This window comes from Tachypleus tridentatus, chromosome 13 (genome assembly GCF_004210375.1).
Source record: "Tachypleus tridentatus isolate NWPU-2018 chromosome 13, ASM421037v1, whole genome shotgun sequence".
Classification (NCBI taxonomy): domain Eukaryota; kingdom Metazoa; phylum Arthropoda; class Merostomata; order Xiphosura; family Limulidae; genus Tachypleus; species Tachypleus tridentatus.
This window is the reverse complement of record NC_134837.1, coordinates 128,733,810-128,748,209: the sequence shown is the minus strand read 5'-3', so window position 1 is coordinate 128,748,209 and position 14,400 is coordinate 128,733,810. Positions and strand designations below refer to the sequence as shown.

At 35.3% G+C, this 14,400-nt stretch overlaps 1 protein-coding gene across 1 annotated transcript in view; it reads left to right on the top strand.

Moving 5' to 3' along the window:
* Window positions 1-13,980, top strand: part of LOC143237936 (transmembrane protein adipocyte-associated 1 homolog) — a 57,066-nt gene extending 43,086 nt beyond the window's left edge. The window contains exon 14 of the transcript XR_013020342.1: window positions 13,675-13,980. The gene's annotated coding sequence lies outside the window, so the exon portion shown is untranslated. The remainder of the gene's footprint in view (window positions 1-13,674) is intronic.
* The last annotated feature ends 420 nt before the right edge of the window (window positions 13,981-14,400 follow it).

Genomic DNA, 14,400 nt, shown 5'->3' with positions numbered 1-14,400 from the left:
ATTTCATACATATCAAATTAAAAACAGTATGGTTTAGAACATATACGTTCTCCCTAAATGATTAATAAAGATACTTGGAACTCATTTACTCTTTTTTTTTTTACTTCCCCTCTACTTTTAATTATATCAATAATTCAGTTTTGTAGTAATATGCTATTTCTGATTTTTTTTATTTAAACTGATAATTACTGAAAACCAAAAACTGTTTAAAGAATATTTCTGATTTGAATTTACAATGTCTTATAATCATGTAGTTAAATTTGTGCAGAAGTGTATATAAACTTAAAAACAAAAAAAATTTTTCATAGTACTGGGAAATGTAATTAACTGATTGTTATTGTACTATCATACAGTAATAGTTATAAAATTAAAGAGTCCAGGTGATTAAAACACTCGACTCGTTATAATGTAACAGTCAATCCCACTCTTCGTGGGAAAAGAGTAGCCCAAGAGTTGAAGGTGAGTGGTGATGACTAGTTACCTTCCATCTTTCCACACACTGCTAAATTAGGGACGGCTAAGGCAGTTAGCCCTCGTGTAGCTTTGCGCGAAATTCAAAAACAAACAATAAAAATAAGCCTAAAGCATTTCAGGTTTCATGCATGCTAATAATTACAATTTTATTCTGTGACTTAAAGAAAAGAAGTTTGAATTTAGTGATTATAAATAACATTTCTTCAAGCAGGAAGAATTTATAGTGCAACATTAAAATTCTTACTGAGATGTGCTTCTAATATTTTGAAAATATGAATTGTTTATTGAATATAGTTGCCCTCCCCCATGACTTAAGGCTATCTTGATAGCTTATAATGCTAAAATTCAAGGTTCGATGCCCGCAATGAATATTCGCGGATTTTTTTGTTTCAATTTTTAATGTCTTTTATGGATGAAAACCTTAATATTGATGCGCGTAGATAAAATGGCATATATTCACCTCTTGGTAGTAATACGATTAAGAAATAATAAAGTATTACAAAATAACTTAATAGTTATTATAACTTTTATTTTATCATAAAATATATTTTCTATATTTCAACTGCAAGGAAAGGAGATTCAATTTTCGTCATGTTTGTTTATTGGGATGGGGGTATTGTTACTGTGGTGATGGGTGTCGTAAAATTATCAATAATGTACACCGCTAAAGATCTCAATACGTGTGAGTTGATATGTTCACGCTCCGAACTTTAGGGCGTTATAAGAGTACAGTCAAATCCCACTAATCAACTAGAGCAGCTCACAAGTTGGCGGTTCGAATTCTAGTCAGTCACTTCAAGATCACGAACAGCTAGTGCATATATCGACAGAGAGGCTTTGTTCGAAACACAACTAAACAATATGGCACAACACAACAATTACACCTCAAATAGCTATCAGACCGCGATATATTGTACTGCCATTATCATATCATTAGTTGTCGTAACTCTGTTGTTGGATGTTACACTGACATTCTGCAATATGCTCTAGAACCGTCCTACCACGAAGTGTCATATCGAATTATCAAACCGCTAGATGTTGTACCATGTGTTCAATAACTATCCTTCCATTAGGTGACTTGCCAATCTGTCATGCTGCTACTTGTTTTACCATCATCCTACCACTAGGTGTCGTATTGAACTAACGTGCCTCAAGATACTGTACCACTATTAACACTATTAAATTCTGATTATTAAGTTAGCATACAGAGTCACACACACACCAAAAGTTCTAGTGTATGTTCTAAAATTATTCTACCGCTTGGTAGTCTGCCGAACTATCATGTCTCCAGATATACCGCCAATAATAATGTTTCACAACTATTCTACCACTAGATGTCGTACCGAACTATCAAGTTGCTAAATGTTGTACCCCTATTATCAACTTGCTGGAAATATAATCACGTAACCTACTTGTCATTATATTTTAATCATAGAAATTGTTGTTATGCCTAATTAAACCCGAAAATTATTTTAATTTTTACACAGTTTTAACATTTTCTTACACTAATAATGATTTTAAGAAAAACTAAAACGTATTAGAAATCTCTTGAATTTTTTGTGATAGTTAATTGGTAAAAATTATAATATTACTAAGCGCAAGGCCAGGTGGGTTAAGACGTTCGACTCGTACTCTAGCGGTCGCAGGTTCGAATTCCCATCGCACCATACATGCTCGTTCTTTCAGCTGTGAGGGCGTTGTAATGTGACAGTCAATCCCACTATTCATTGGGAAAAGAGTAGTCCAAGAGTTGGCGGTTGGTAGTGATGACTAGTTGCCTTCCCTTTAATCTTACACTGTTAAATTAGGGACAGATAGCCCTCGTGTAGCTTTGCGCGAAACTCAAAAACAAAAAACTAAGTGCAAATATTTTTGTTTTCGAGTTGGTAAAATTCACCTGATAAATATTTCAGTAAATTGACAACCAGATGGCTGTGATAATGCAGTTAGTTTTTTTAAATGGATAAAGAAATGTTAGTGTTTTAAGTCGCTGATTTGGAAAAAAAACGAATTGTGGCACAAACAAGCTTAAAAAACGAGTTCATATGTGTTTGCACAAGAATGTCCTCGTTTTGTGTTCATGCTATCGGACGTCCGTTCAGGATATATTATGATCAAAGTGCAAAGTCACTGTTTAGTGGCCTAATAAGAGACAATCAATAAAACAACTTTAAATTGGACGTTATAAAAACATCTAACTGTTCCAACAAAGATTTTATCACTGCTGTCCACCATCGTTTCTCTTTTAACTTCTCACCTTAAATTTCTGACTAAATAGATGTTTATGATATTTATTGAGCAATTGGTGCACATTGAAGGCTTTGTAGATGGTTAACAGCCTTTGTCTTTCTACCTAAGCGAATTATTGCAAAGTTTGCGTTTATAGAAGTGTATTATTACCAGTAATACTGCTTTAATTTTTTACTGATAGCTCAGCTTGCGAGTTTGTAACATTAAAATACGATGGGAACAACGCAAACAACTTGTAGTACACTTTTGCTCTTTCAAAGTACATAAACAAATACTACTTGTAAGTATCACGATTTAGTGTGGTGTATGACATAAACATATTCATCTGAAGATATAATGCTAAGCATCTTGAAACAATGAAATAACATTCTTTACTGTTATTATGAAGCAGATACAACCTAACACATACTTAATTTTAAAACTAGCTTTACACATTTCAAAAATCTCAGTTTCAGATGTTCGTCAGGGCCTGACGAAACTGCATTATCAGTTTCAAATGTCCTGAACAGATTAGTAGACGATGCTTGTTAAATGGCCCGGCATGGCCTAGCGCGTAAGGCGTGCGACTCGTAATCTGAGGGTCGCGGGTTCGCGCCCGCGTCGCGCTAAACATGCTCGCCCTCCCAGCCGTGGGGGCGTATAATGTGACGGTCAATCCCACTATTCGTTGATAAAAGAGTAGCCCAAGAGTTGGCGGTGGGTGGTGATGACTAGCTGCCTTCCCTCTAGTCTTACACTGCTAAATTAGGGACGGCTAGCACAGATAGCCCTTGAGTAGCTTTGTGCGAAATTCCCAAAAAACAAACAAACAAACAAACAAACAAGCTTGTTAAATAATCATAAATAAACTTATAAACACGTTTTCAATAATTTAAAACTACTAGTACGACGAATAAACTATATGACTTGTTCTTTAAACCGAAGGAACGTAATATATTTGCCAACTAAAACTTATGTAAAAACCAACATCCGTTCAAGATATTGACATAAAGACGCAGATCAAAAACCTTATGGGACTAATATAGTAATGAAAAACAAACTTATCTATTGCACAATGAAACCTCGTGTTTATTAAATCTTCTGCTGGGAAATATGAGGGCTTATAACGCTAAAGTTAGGTTTAATGCCTGTGGTGGGCAGAGCACAGATAACCCGTAGTGTCACTTTGCGAATAAAACCAAACAAAAGTTATGGGGATAAATTCTTTCTTTAAACTTCCAACCAACAATTACCAATAGATAACGTAAAATACAAAAGTTGTATAATTGAAATATCTTTGAATATTCACTCACTCGTTGAAAGTGTAATCGGAATATCTTAATATTTCATTTACTAGTTTATTACTAACCAAAAGTTATGTCACTACTGCAACAAAATAAATAACAATCTTTTCGTTAACTATCACCAGGAAGAAAAAATATAAAGACCATGTATTATATAATAATTTATCTTATTTTTGTCTTTTTTAACTCTTTCAAATATTTTACCCATATCAATACACCTTACATCATAAATAAAATTAACTGAGTAAAATTATGTTTGAAGAAAGTATAGAATTATTGATTAATCATTTTTTAATTTTATGTTTTTTCTTTAGAATTTTGGAAAAAATAACGAGAATTCTCTGCCTGTAGCTGTCATATAGTCAAGATAAACATACCGCGTGCTAAATGGTTTGAGTAGAAGTTTATAATTGATTTAAATGAATAGTATAGTTGATACTAAACCTATTTAGGGCAATTTCTGTCTTGAGATATTCCTGTATGGTAGCCATATTGAATTTCAAAATGGCCGACATGTATAATATATTTCCCTCAATATTCACGTTTCGTAAACGAAATATAAGCATGGACATTGTAGTTATATTAATATTAAAGTGCCGAAGAATCCCATCGTAAGTGTTCTTTATTATTGTTTATTAGATTTAAAGCATTATTTTATAAGTAGATCAGAAGTGGTGACCTAAGTCATGTACTAACTTATTCACTTGACCCAACTCGCTAAACGACCAACCATGCTTTTGGTAACATGAGCTCAGGTTACCAAACAAATAAACTAACCTGGATCGAAGTGTTGGTATATCTTGTAATTAATTCCTTTTCCCTAAAAATATGGATATAGACGCAACTTCCATGCTATATCTTGTCTAGAAGTTATGGATATTGAAGGAAATGCGTTATAAATAGCGGCCATCTTAAAATCCAATATAGCCACCATACAAGGAATATCTAAGATTGACAGCCGGTCAAGATACGTTTATTACCACCCATACCATTCGTGTAAACCATCTGCCATCATCTCTATATAAACATATTATGGTGTATTGCATCCTAAATACTAATTTTGAAACTACAGACTAGCGTGAACGTAATCACTCAACAGCACCCACCGTCAACTATGTCATTCTTGTATCTCCATTAAATCTCGCCAAGCCCAAGATTTGTAACTCGAATATAAAGCGTAGACAGTTTTATAACGAGGGTGCAATATGGTACACACATTTCTATAGCATAAGTTCAAAGTTATTCTTAGCATCTTTTACTTTATAGCGTATAAGCACGAAGTATCCAAAAGTAGGTTGAGACGTTATATGAGGTCATCCTTTAAGTAATGTCTGATTTTAGGTTCAGAAAAAGAGAAAAGATTTCAAACGCTATTAATGTTATTTAATCAATAATGTATGTTCTATTATTATTAATTACTTCCTGCTAACGATTCACAAGCTTGTGAATACCACTTCTATAAAATTCTTGGAATTGGGAGGAAAATAATATAGAGAGGGTAGTTTTCACATCTTCATGGGTTCCAAGCTCTTTTCCACCAAGATAATTCTGCAATCTTTGGAATAGATGATAATCAGATGGGGCAAGGTCTGGAGAACAAGGAGGATGTGAAAGTTTTTCCCAGTTTAGCTCATCAATCTTTGCAAATGTGATCCTTGCTGTATGTGGCCGTCTATTATCCTGGTGTTACACAATACCTTTACCATTTATCAAAACAGGCCTCTTTTTATCTCAGTGCAACATTCAAGCACTCTCACTGTTGACAATAGAAGTCTGATGTAATCAACTCAAAGTGGATCACACCAACAATACCCCACCAAACGCCTAACAAGACTTTCCTCTGGTGGAGGTCCGTTTTGGGCTGTGCTTTAGCCAGTTTACCTGTACTGACCCATTGTCTGCAGCGCTTAACACTTTTACAAACTATACATTTTTCATCTCCAGTCAATAATCTGTCCAAGAAAGGTGAGTTACGTTCACGAGAATGCAGAGAAGTGCAGTTGTCCACTCTTGTTCTAAGGTTGGCTTCTATTAAATCATGAGGGACTCATTTGCCAAGTTTTGACACCTTTCTAAGCTGTTGCAGATTATGGTGAACTGTTGAATGGGTTGAATCAAGCTTCTGTGCTAGTTCTTCAACTGTTACAGCACAATCTTCATCAAGTGCAACCAGCAGCAAGTCATCATTAAACTCAACAGGACGACCTGAACATGGCGCATCATTTAAGTCACCTGATCTGAACTTTTGAAACCACCTTCGACGTTGTTTTTCATTGAGAGACTCCGCACCATAAACACCTTAGATGTTTCTTGTAGTTTCTGTTTCACTTTTGCCTTTTTTAACTTATAAAGCATTATGTGCCTAATGTGCTCCTCAGACACATCCATATTCATATGGGTTTATTTGACTAATGATCTAAAAAAAATTTAATACAGAAAGTGCATCATCATTTCTGTCTTTGTAGAAAGCTTTAATTACTAAAATATGTAGTAGGACGTCTATAAAAATGTTCTGACATTACTTATGGGATGACCTGATAATAACAATGTTACAGTACATTGTTGTTCTGTCTACAAATGAAGTTGGACGTAATAATAGCAAAGGTATCGTAAATTTTTGTGGTTAGAACAGTTTTGACATAGTTGCAACATCGCTGATCATGCAATAATGATGACCGTGTTATTTTCCGTACAGCCGGGTTTATTCGAACACGTGTTATGATGCTTATATAATCGCTTTCCAACTTAACACCTATGATATTGCGTTATAGAGAAAAGGTAAAAGACTGGCTTACTTACGTAACCAAACTATGCTGAATGTATATAAAACTGGCCGAAAATAAGGCACAATTCTGGAAAGGGTAAGTCGGCTTTGTTTGTTTGTTTTTGTTGTTTTTTTAATGAAGTATTGCATTTGACGTTTCATTTTCGTTTTTAGGCTCAAATGTGAAGTCTATTCTGAATATATTTATAACTTACTAATAACAATACCTTTTACTACCACGTCAAGTTTCCTCTGCCTTTACTAATGTAAAGCTTTCTTCGTAGAACGGCTTAAACCAAATGTTATTCAAACAGTTAGGAAATCATTTCTTGATATATGAGCTTATCGCGACCGGTGACAACATCATACGCTCGGTCACTGTGAATTTAGATAGGTGGATTGATTGACAGATAGTAATTATATAAAAATAAAGCTTTCATTTTCTTGTCTTGTGAACATGCAGTGTCTGTTTCATATATAGTTCAAAACGTGCAGAACGTCTAACAAGATTCAAACGCAGAGCCAACTTAAAGAAGACTTCCAGTTTCACTACAGTTAGTGTTAACAGAATTACTTCCTGTAAGTTCTTACTTATAATGCTTCCGTACAATAAAAAAAAAAAAAGATTAAAGACATAATTCTGCATACTTAAACCTTTACAGTTAAATACAAACAAACACCAATTGGGTAATGCAGTAGATTAGGTTTAACTTCCATCGACAGACGGTCGACTCGTATGTTGCAAGACTCACTTAACGTCAAGTGATGTTGATGCAAATTCCTGAAGGATAAAAAACGTTTGAAGAGGTATTGCTCTGAGTAAACACAGCAAACGAATAGTATTTTAAATTTATAGGAAATAAAATGGTTTGTATGTTTTTTTTAATTTCGTGCAAAGCTACACGAGGGCTATCTGTGCTAGCCGTCCCTAATTTAGCAGTGTAAGACTAAAGGGAAGGCAGCTAGTCATCACCGCCGGCCGCAAACTGTTGGGCTACTCTTTTACCAACGAACAATGGAATAGACTGTCACATTATAATGCTCCCACGGCTGAAAGAGCGAGCATGTTTAGTGTCACAGGGATTCGAACCCGCAACCCTTAGATTACGAGTCGTGTGCCTTAACCTTAACTGTAATTTGATTTCAGATAGGTCAAGAGATAACAAAGCTATGAGCTAAAAGTTTACACTTGAAAAACTCAGGGGCATTCCATGAGCCTCGGTTAATAATGTAAGACCGTTATTCACGAACGTACTATGTATTACTTACTACAGGATTACCTAGAGTGTTTCGTTTCAAGAGTTACTTGGTTGGTTAGGCTATTTACGCCTATTTCAAGAGGAACTAAGATTAAGGGTAAAAAATATTTTAATTTCCTATTTTTGAATGCCATACGCCATGTTGTGTAGTAGCCTACAAAGTGCATAATTCTTCTCGTTATTCATGGCATGCGTACGTTTTACTGAAGTTACGACAGTACAAATTACAACGTTAAAATTATGTGATCAATAAGTTCATTGACTGACTGACTGACTGACTGACAGACAACACACCAGTGTATAACAGTGAGTGCGGTTAAAATAGGTAATATTTCTAGGTGACTTTCGGTCTCCTTTGTTCCAGCATGGCCAGGTGGATAATACGCTCACCGCAGGGATCGGACCCAAAATTTAATCTTTTAAGCCTCCAATCTTTCTTAGTCACTGGGTAGAGATTTGCATACAAATGAGTAAGAAAGAGAATCGTATGTAACAATTTTGTTGGTAAATATCATAAATTTAATACATATTGACATTTAATTAACTTTTAAATTAAAATTTTAGGTTATTTGAAATAGTAATACGTAACGTACCTAACATAATAAATCGAAGATTCTTCCGAAATATATTATAATACATAACACGGAGATCCGAATTCACGACCTTCAGATTACGAGTCGAGCGTTCTCACCATCTGAATCGTAATTCGAGGGTCGCGGGTTCGAATCCCCGTCACACCAAACATGCTCGCCCTTTCAGCCGTGGGGACGTTAAAATGTTACGGTCAATCCCACTATTCGTTGGTAAAAGAGTAGCCCAAGAGCTGGCGGTGGGTGGTGATGACTAGCTGCCTTCTCTCTAGTCTTACACTGCTAAATTAGGGACAGGTAGCTCTCGTGTAGTTTTGCGCGAAATTAAAAAACAAACAAACATTTTATATTTCTGTTTCACATACTAACCAAAATATCTTTGTCCTTATTTTGTATTTCTGCATTACATACTGACCTACATATATTTCTATTCTGACAACTGATGTTCGTCTTTATTTTGTATTTCTCCGTCACATATTAACCTACATGTGTTTCTATCTAGACAACTTGTGCTCATATTTATTACTAGTTTCGATACCATTTACTGACCAAAGAAAACTGATGTGACAACAAATATGTGTGTACAGTAAGAATGTCTTTGACATGTGATTTACTCTCCGAGGATACCAAATATGTTGATTCTGATTTATTGTGGAGACCTAACGGCGGCCACTTAGTCAACTTAAAAGTGCTAAACCCACTACCCTACAAAGAAATTGTGTATCGACGGATTGTAGCATTTATTAAATTTCCCTCGTCTATACACTGTTGGGTCTCTCTACATCATCATCTTGGGCATGTGAGCCAAACTATGTGAAGAGAAAAGATACTAAAATGAAAACCAAAAACAAAAAACGCTTTGTTTATTGACACAGTGAAAAATTATTCATATAAACAACATGAAAAACGCCAGTAATTAATGCTTAGAAGACTGGAACTGCAAAAGTTAATGAAGCATACAGTACAATTAAAGTAAATATTAGTTTCGGGAAGAATGCAGAATGAGACAATGGGATACGGTTACGCCAGGCGAGATGATGACGTCACTATTGTCATAATATCTGTGTGTCAAACACCACAATTTTATAAAAAAAATTCTTTTTTCTTTTTTTTTCGCTGCGATAATGCAGTTTTTATAAGTACATGTACTTCACCATTCATGAGGCTTACGTTCAAACATGGAAGTAAGTTATTTGAAGGCAGCCATAGTTACCAGTTTTACGACTGTCTTTCTACATAAAGAACCCCAAAAGTTATTTGTTCTACTTAGTCACTAGGTTTTTAAAAGATTTGGAGCTTCAACCCGAGTGGACGTTTCACTATAATATCGATCACGGTTTTCAACTGTGGTTTTTCAAGACACCAAACTGTGAATACTGAAAAGCAATGTCAAATAGAACTGGGGCACGGGCAGCGTGTGCCAGTGCCTAGCGACATCGATGAGTTGCCCCAAAGAGTAAGTCAATGCTTATTGTATTTTTATTTGCCCGATCACTGTTGTTGTTCCCCGCTGGGACAGCGGTAAGTCTACCAATTTACAATGCTAAAATCAGGGGTTCCATTCCCCTCGATGGACTTACCAGATAGCCCCATGTGGCTTTGCTATAACAAATATACACACACAGACTTGCCAGTAGTTTCGGAAATTCTGTTGAAATTTTGTTTGTGAGATTAGGTTTACAACTTGAGTCAAAGTAAAAGTAACTTCCAAGGAAGGAATAATAATTCGTTAACTAGACTTGGTATGGTTTTAATTATATAATACAAAACAATCTTCCCACCAGTAAAACATGTTGCACTATTTGTGTCAGAAATATGTGTTTGTGTGTTTTCTTATAGCAAAACCACATCGAGCTATCCGCTAAGTCCACCGAGGGGAATCGAATCCCCTGATTTTAGCGTTGTAAATCGTAGACTTACCGCTGTACCAGCGGGGGACATGTGTCAGAAGTAGGTTTGTTTTGGTGGAAGAAAAATGGAACTTTGACTGCACTTTAAAAACACAATTCAATTGCTAAACGAGAATGAAACTTTGTTAAAAATGATGAACCAATTAAAATTCACATTTAATCTTGCTGCCAATTTTAAAGAGGAAACTGTTATAACTTTAGGAAATATAGTTATTACAGTCGAGGCTAAGGAATAAACAGCTGTTATTAAGTCAAGGAAATAATATTTTGAGGATATTTCCCAGAGCTCATACAGGACAAAGGAATAACAGAGAGTTAACTTTATATCAAAAAGACAAGATCTAACTGGGTTTATTGGGCAATGTTCACTTAGAAATGTTTCATCCACTCTAAATGAGAGAAGTTTATTTGTCCATAAAACCTTGGGTTTATTGATGGAAAATCTTCCAGTAAGTTCATCGACACTGGTTTTACATCTACAACACTCTGGCACGATTTGTTAATAAAAGGTAAAAAGTTGCCTTGAGAGATGAAGAAAAGAGATTGATGTGAACAGCAGGTAACCACAAAGTTTCAGGACAAAGGAAATTGGAAGGTACTCTTACTGTAAGAAGCTTTTCTATACCTCATGATGTGTGAATAATTGATGTATTAAGAATACGTGTTGGGAACTGATTTTATATGGATGCAAGGGTTGGCTGACTTTAAATAGCTTCACAGTAGAGGACAGGGAAATAACTATGTACTAAATTGCAATTACTCCACTTAGGCTTGAACTTTCAGTGAGAATGAGGAAGATGTTCACGTTTTTTGTTTTTGTTTTAATTTCGTGCAAAGCTACATGAGGGCTATCTGCGCTAGCCGTCCCTAATTTAGCAGTGTAAGACTAGAGGGAAGGCAGCTAATTAGCACCACCCACCGCCAACTCTTGGAATACTCTTTTACAACGAATAGTGGGATTGACATTATAACGCCCCCACAGCTGAAAGGGCGAGCATGTTTGGTGCGACGGGGATTTGAACCTGCAGCCCTCAGATTACGAGTCGAACGCCTTAATCCACCTAGCCATGCCAGGCCATAGATATTTACGTACCGCCAAGAAGTGAAATGCCTATACCAAAGTTATTAGCAATAAATCTACATCTAATGACTGGATCACAGTGGAACCAAGATCTTTGACATGTCCTGATGGTTTGATGATTGAAGAAATCGTTTTTGGTTCTGAAAAATAAAGAGTTCATGCTTGAGTTTACCTGGGAAAACTTAAAACACTTCGTGGTAAATAGAAGAATTGCTATCATATGATTACTGATAAAATGAGATCTCTTCAATATAATATGACATGGCTGAACAATTCTCTTCGCTAGAAAGGACAAACTCTAATGTTAGTTAGATGTTAGGAAGGGCCATTTATTGTGCTATAAAGAATCAATGATATAATTTACAGAATCCAGAAGGATTGGCGCTCCATGCCAAAGATAATCTACCATAATCGTTTTTGAAAATAAGTTGGTGAGAGAATATTTACAAGTGAAAAGTTATTCTGTTGAGGAGCTCAGGGTTTTTGTCGAGACTACTTCCAGAAGATCAACAAATATTTAGCCACTAGTGGATTCATTTGACCACTTTCTTTGGAAGAACCACCCTAGTGACAGGACAACCAGTGACGATAAGGGATAATAGGTCATTCCATGGACCTCTGAAGGAAAACTAAAATAAAACTTGATGAATGAACAGTTTTGTTCAGTATTTTAATTTAGTGCTAGGATTGTTCAATGACTTTACAGTTCCAGAAATGGCAGTGTTAGAAGCTATACTGTTCATGTTTTAATTTAAATGTTAGCTAGATGACTCGTGAGGTTAAGATCTAGCACGCTTAACTAAGATCTAGATGGGTACAATAGTTATAAATATGAAAAAATAATGAAACATTAACACTTTTGTTCAATGTCAGTTAATGTGAAGTATTTAAAGAGAAGTTATTATTAATTAAGTAAGTATTCAGTAGTAATTATCGCGTCCGTTTTATTAGTTATTTTTTAATCAAAGCTAGCTAGTTTAGATGTACGTTTCACATATATCATTAAACGTTGTATTTGAAATTAGACCTGCATTTATTTGGGGAGTTAGTGTTGAAACGTTGTTTGTGTTCTTAAGCCTACAACTTTCATTAAAAGCGTTTGTTAGTCAGTTTCTTGATAATTAAGCACAATCGGCTATTTGTGCTCTGCCCACCAAGGTTATTGAAATCCAGTTTCTACCGTTATAAGTTTGCAGACATACCGCTGTGCCACTAGAGGATAGGGGAGTGCTAAAAGCAAACTTAGCTTGGAGAAAAGTTACAAAAGAAATAGACTAATTTGTTATTGTTGCATGGACTGGAATTCGCATTATTTTTATTAAATGATTAAAAAAATGTGCGAACAGTGTAAGTGATTGAATATGTTACAACAAAACCTCGAACATAATAAAATTCATAACCTTCTCTAATAATGTCAGGAATAGTCAGTGGTGGATTTAAGGCTGTGTGGACCTTGGACCTAATAATTCTTGTGGGCCCTACATCCCATGTAATTTTACATAGAATAAAATTATCAATGGGCCCCATTAAGACCATGGGCTTTGTGGCTGAGCCCCCCTTTAGCCCCTACCTAAATACACCACTGGGAATGGTTTAGTTATATCATTCTCTTTCATGAAGGCTTAAAATAATTAAATTTCGATTATTAATATTAGTGAAACAAGTATGATTGAGAAATTATTAAAACTGGTAATGATAAAAGTGTGAACGATATGTTTCTCAACTCAAGTGATTTAAGATTCAGAGATTACATAAAGACAGTTTCTCTTAATATTTGTAAGTAGTCCACATATCAGACATAATACCTGCATCTGCCCTACATTTGCTGCTCGACGAATGCATTTTGTTGTCTTTCATATGCACTGGGTTAGACTATTTGGAATTTTGCCAACATTTTGTATTGTCTATCTATCCAGATTGAATGTGCAGCATACGTTTTGTTCTTTTTCACTCATTTCCTTACTGAAGGAATAAGTTTCACATGGTAAGTGCAAAGTGGAATATTTTTATTTTATTTTTAATCAGTGAACACAATTTAAAATGTTAACTATCTTGCTTTACAGGATTGACGCTAGACATAGCGTTGTAAAATGTGATATGTGGAGACATGATTATCCAGTTTCTCTATCTCAACGTAAGGAGTCTGCTACTTTGTTTCTTCTCCCCCTCACAGTGCTGTGTTAGCATAATAAATAATATCTGATAGTAAATATAAAACAAAAGCTTTTGATTTTGGTATTTTGTGCAATATGGTACACAATTCAATATTTATTTGTTCATTAGAAGTTTACTACGTTAGGCGGTGAAACTTCAAGACTGTTGAGTTGTGGGTGTTCTGTTTGAACTAATAAAACCAATATTTAAAGCTATCAATTTTAATGTTTTCATTTGATTGTTTAGAATTAAGCACAAAGCCAGACAATGGGATATCTGTGCTTTACCCACCATGGATATCAAAATCCTGTCTCCAGCGATGTGAGTCTGCAGACATTCCACTGGAGGAGGAGGGATAATGTTTTCAAACGAGACCGAAAACTTGAGTGCTTTTAAATGGTTGACTCTTCTTCTTAATTTGGTCTGGTGATTAGGGCGGTCGATTCACAAGCTTCTGATAGCGGGTTATCAAACATACTCACCCTTTCAACCGTAGTGACGTTATAACGCGACTATCAATCACGCTTTGTAGAAGAGCAGTCCAAGAGATGGAGATGACTAGCTATCTTTCTTCTAGTTTAACACTTCTAAATTAGAGACAGTTAGCGCAGATAGTAGGTTTGCGCGAAATTAAA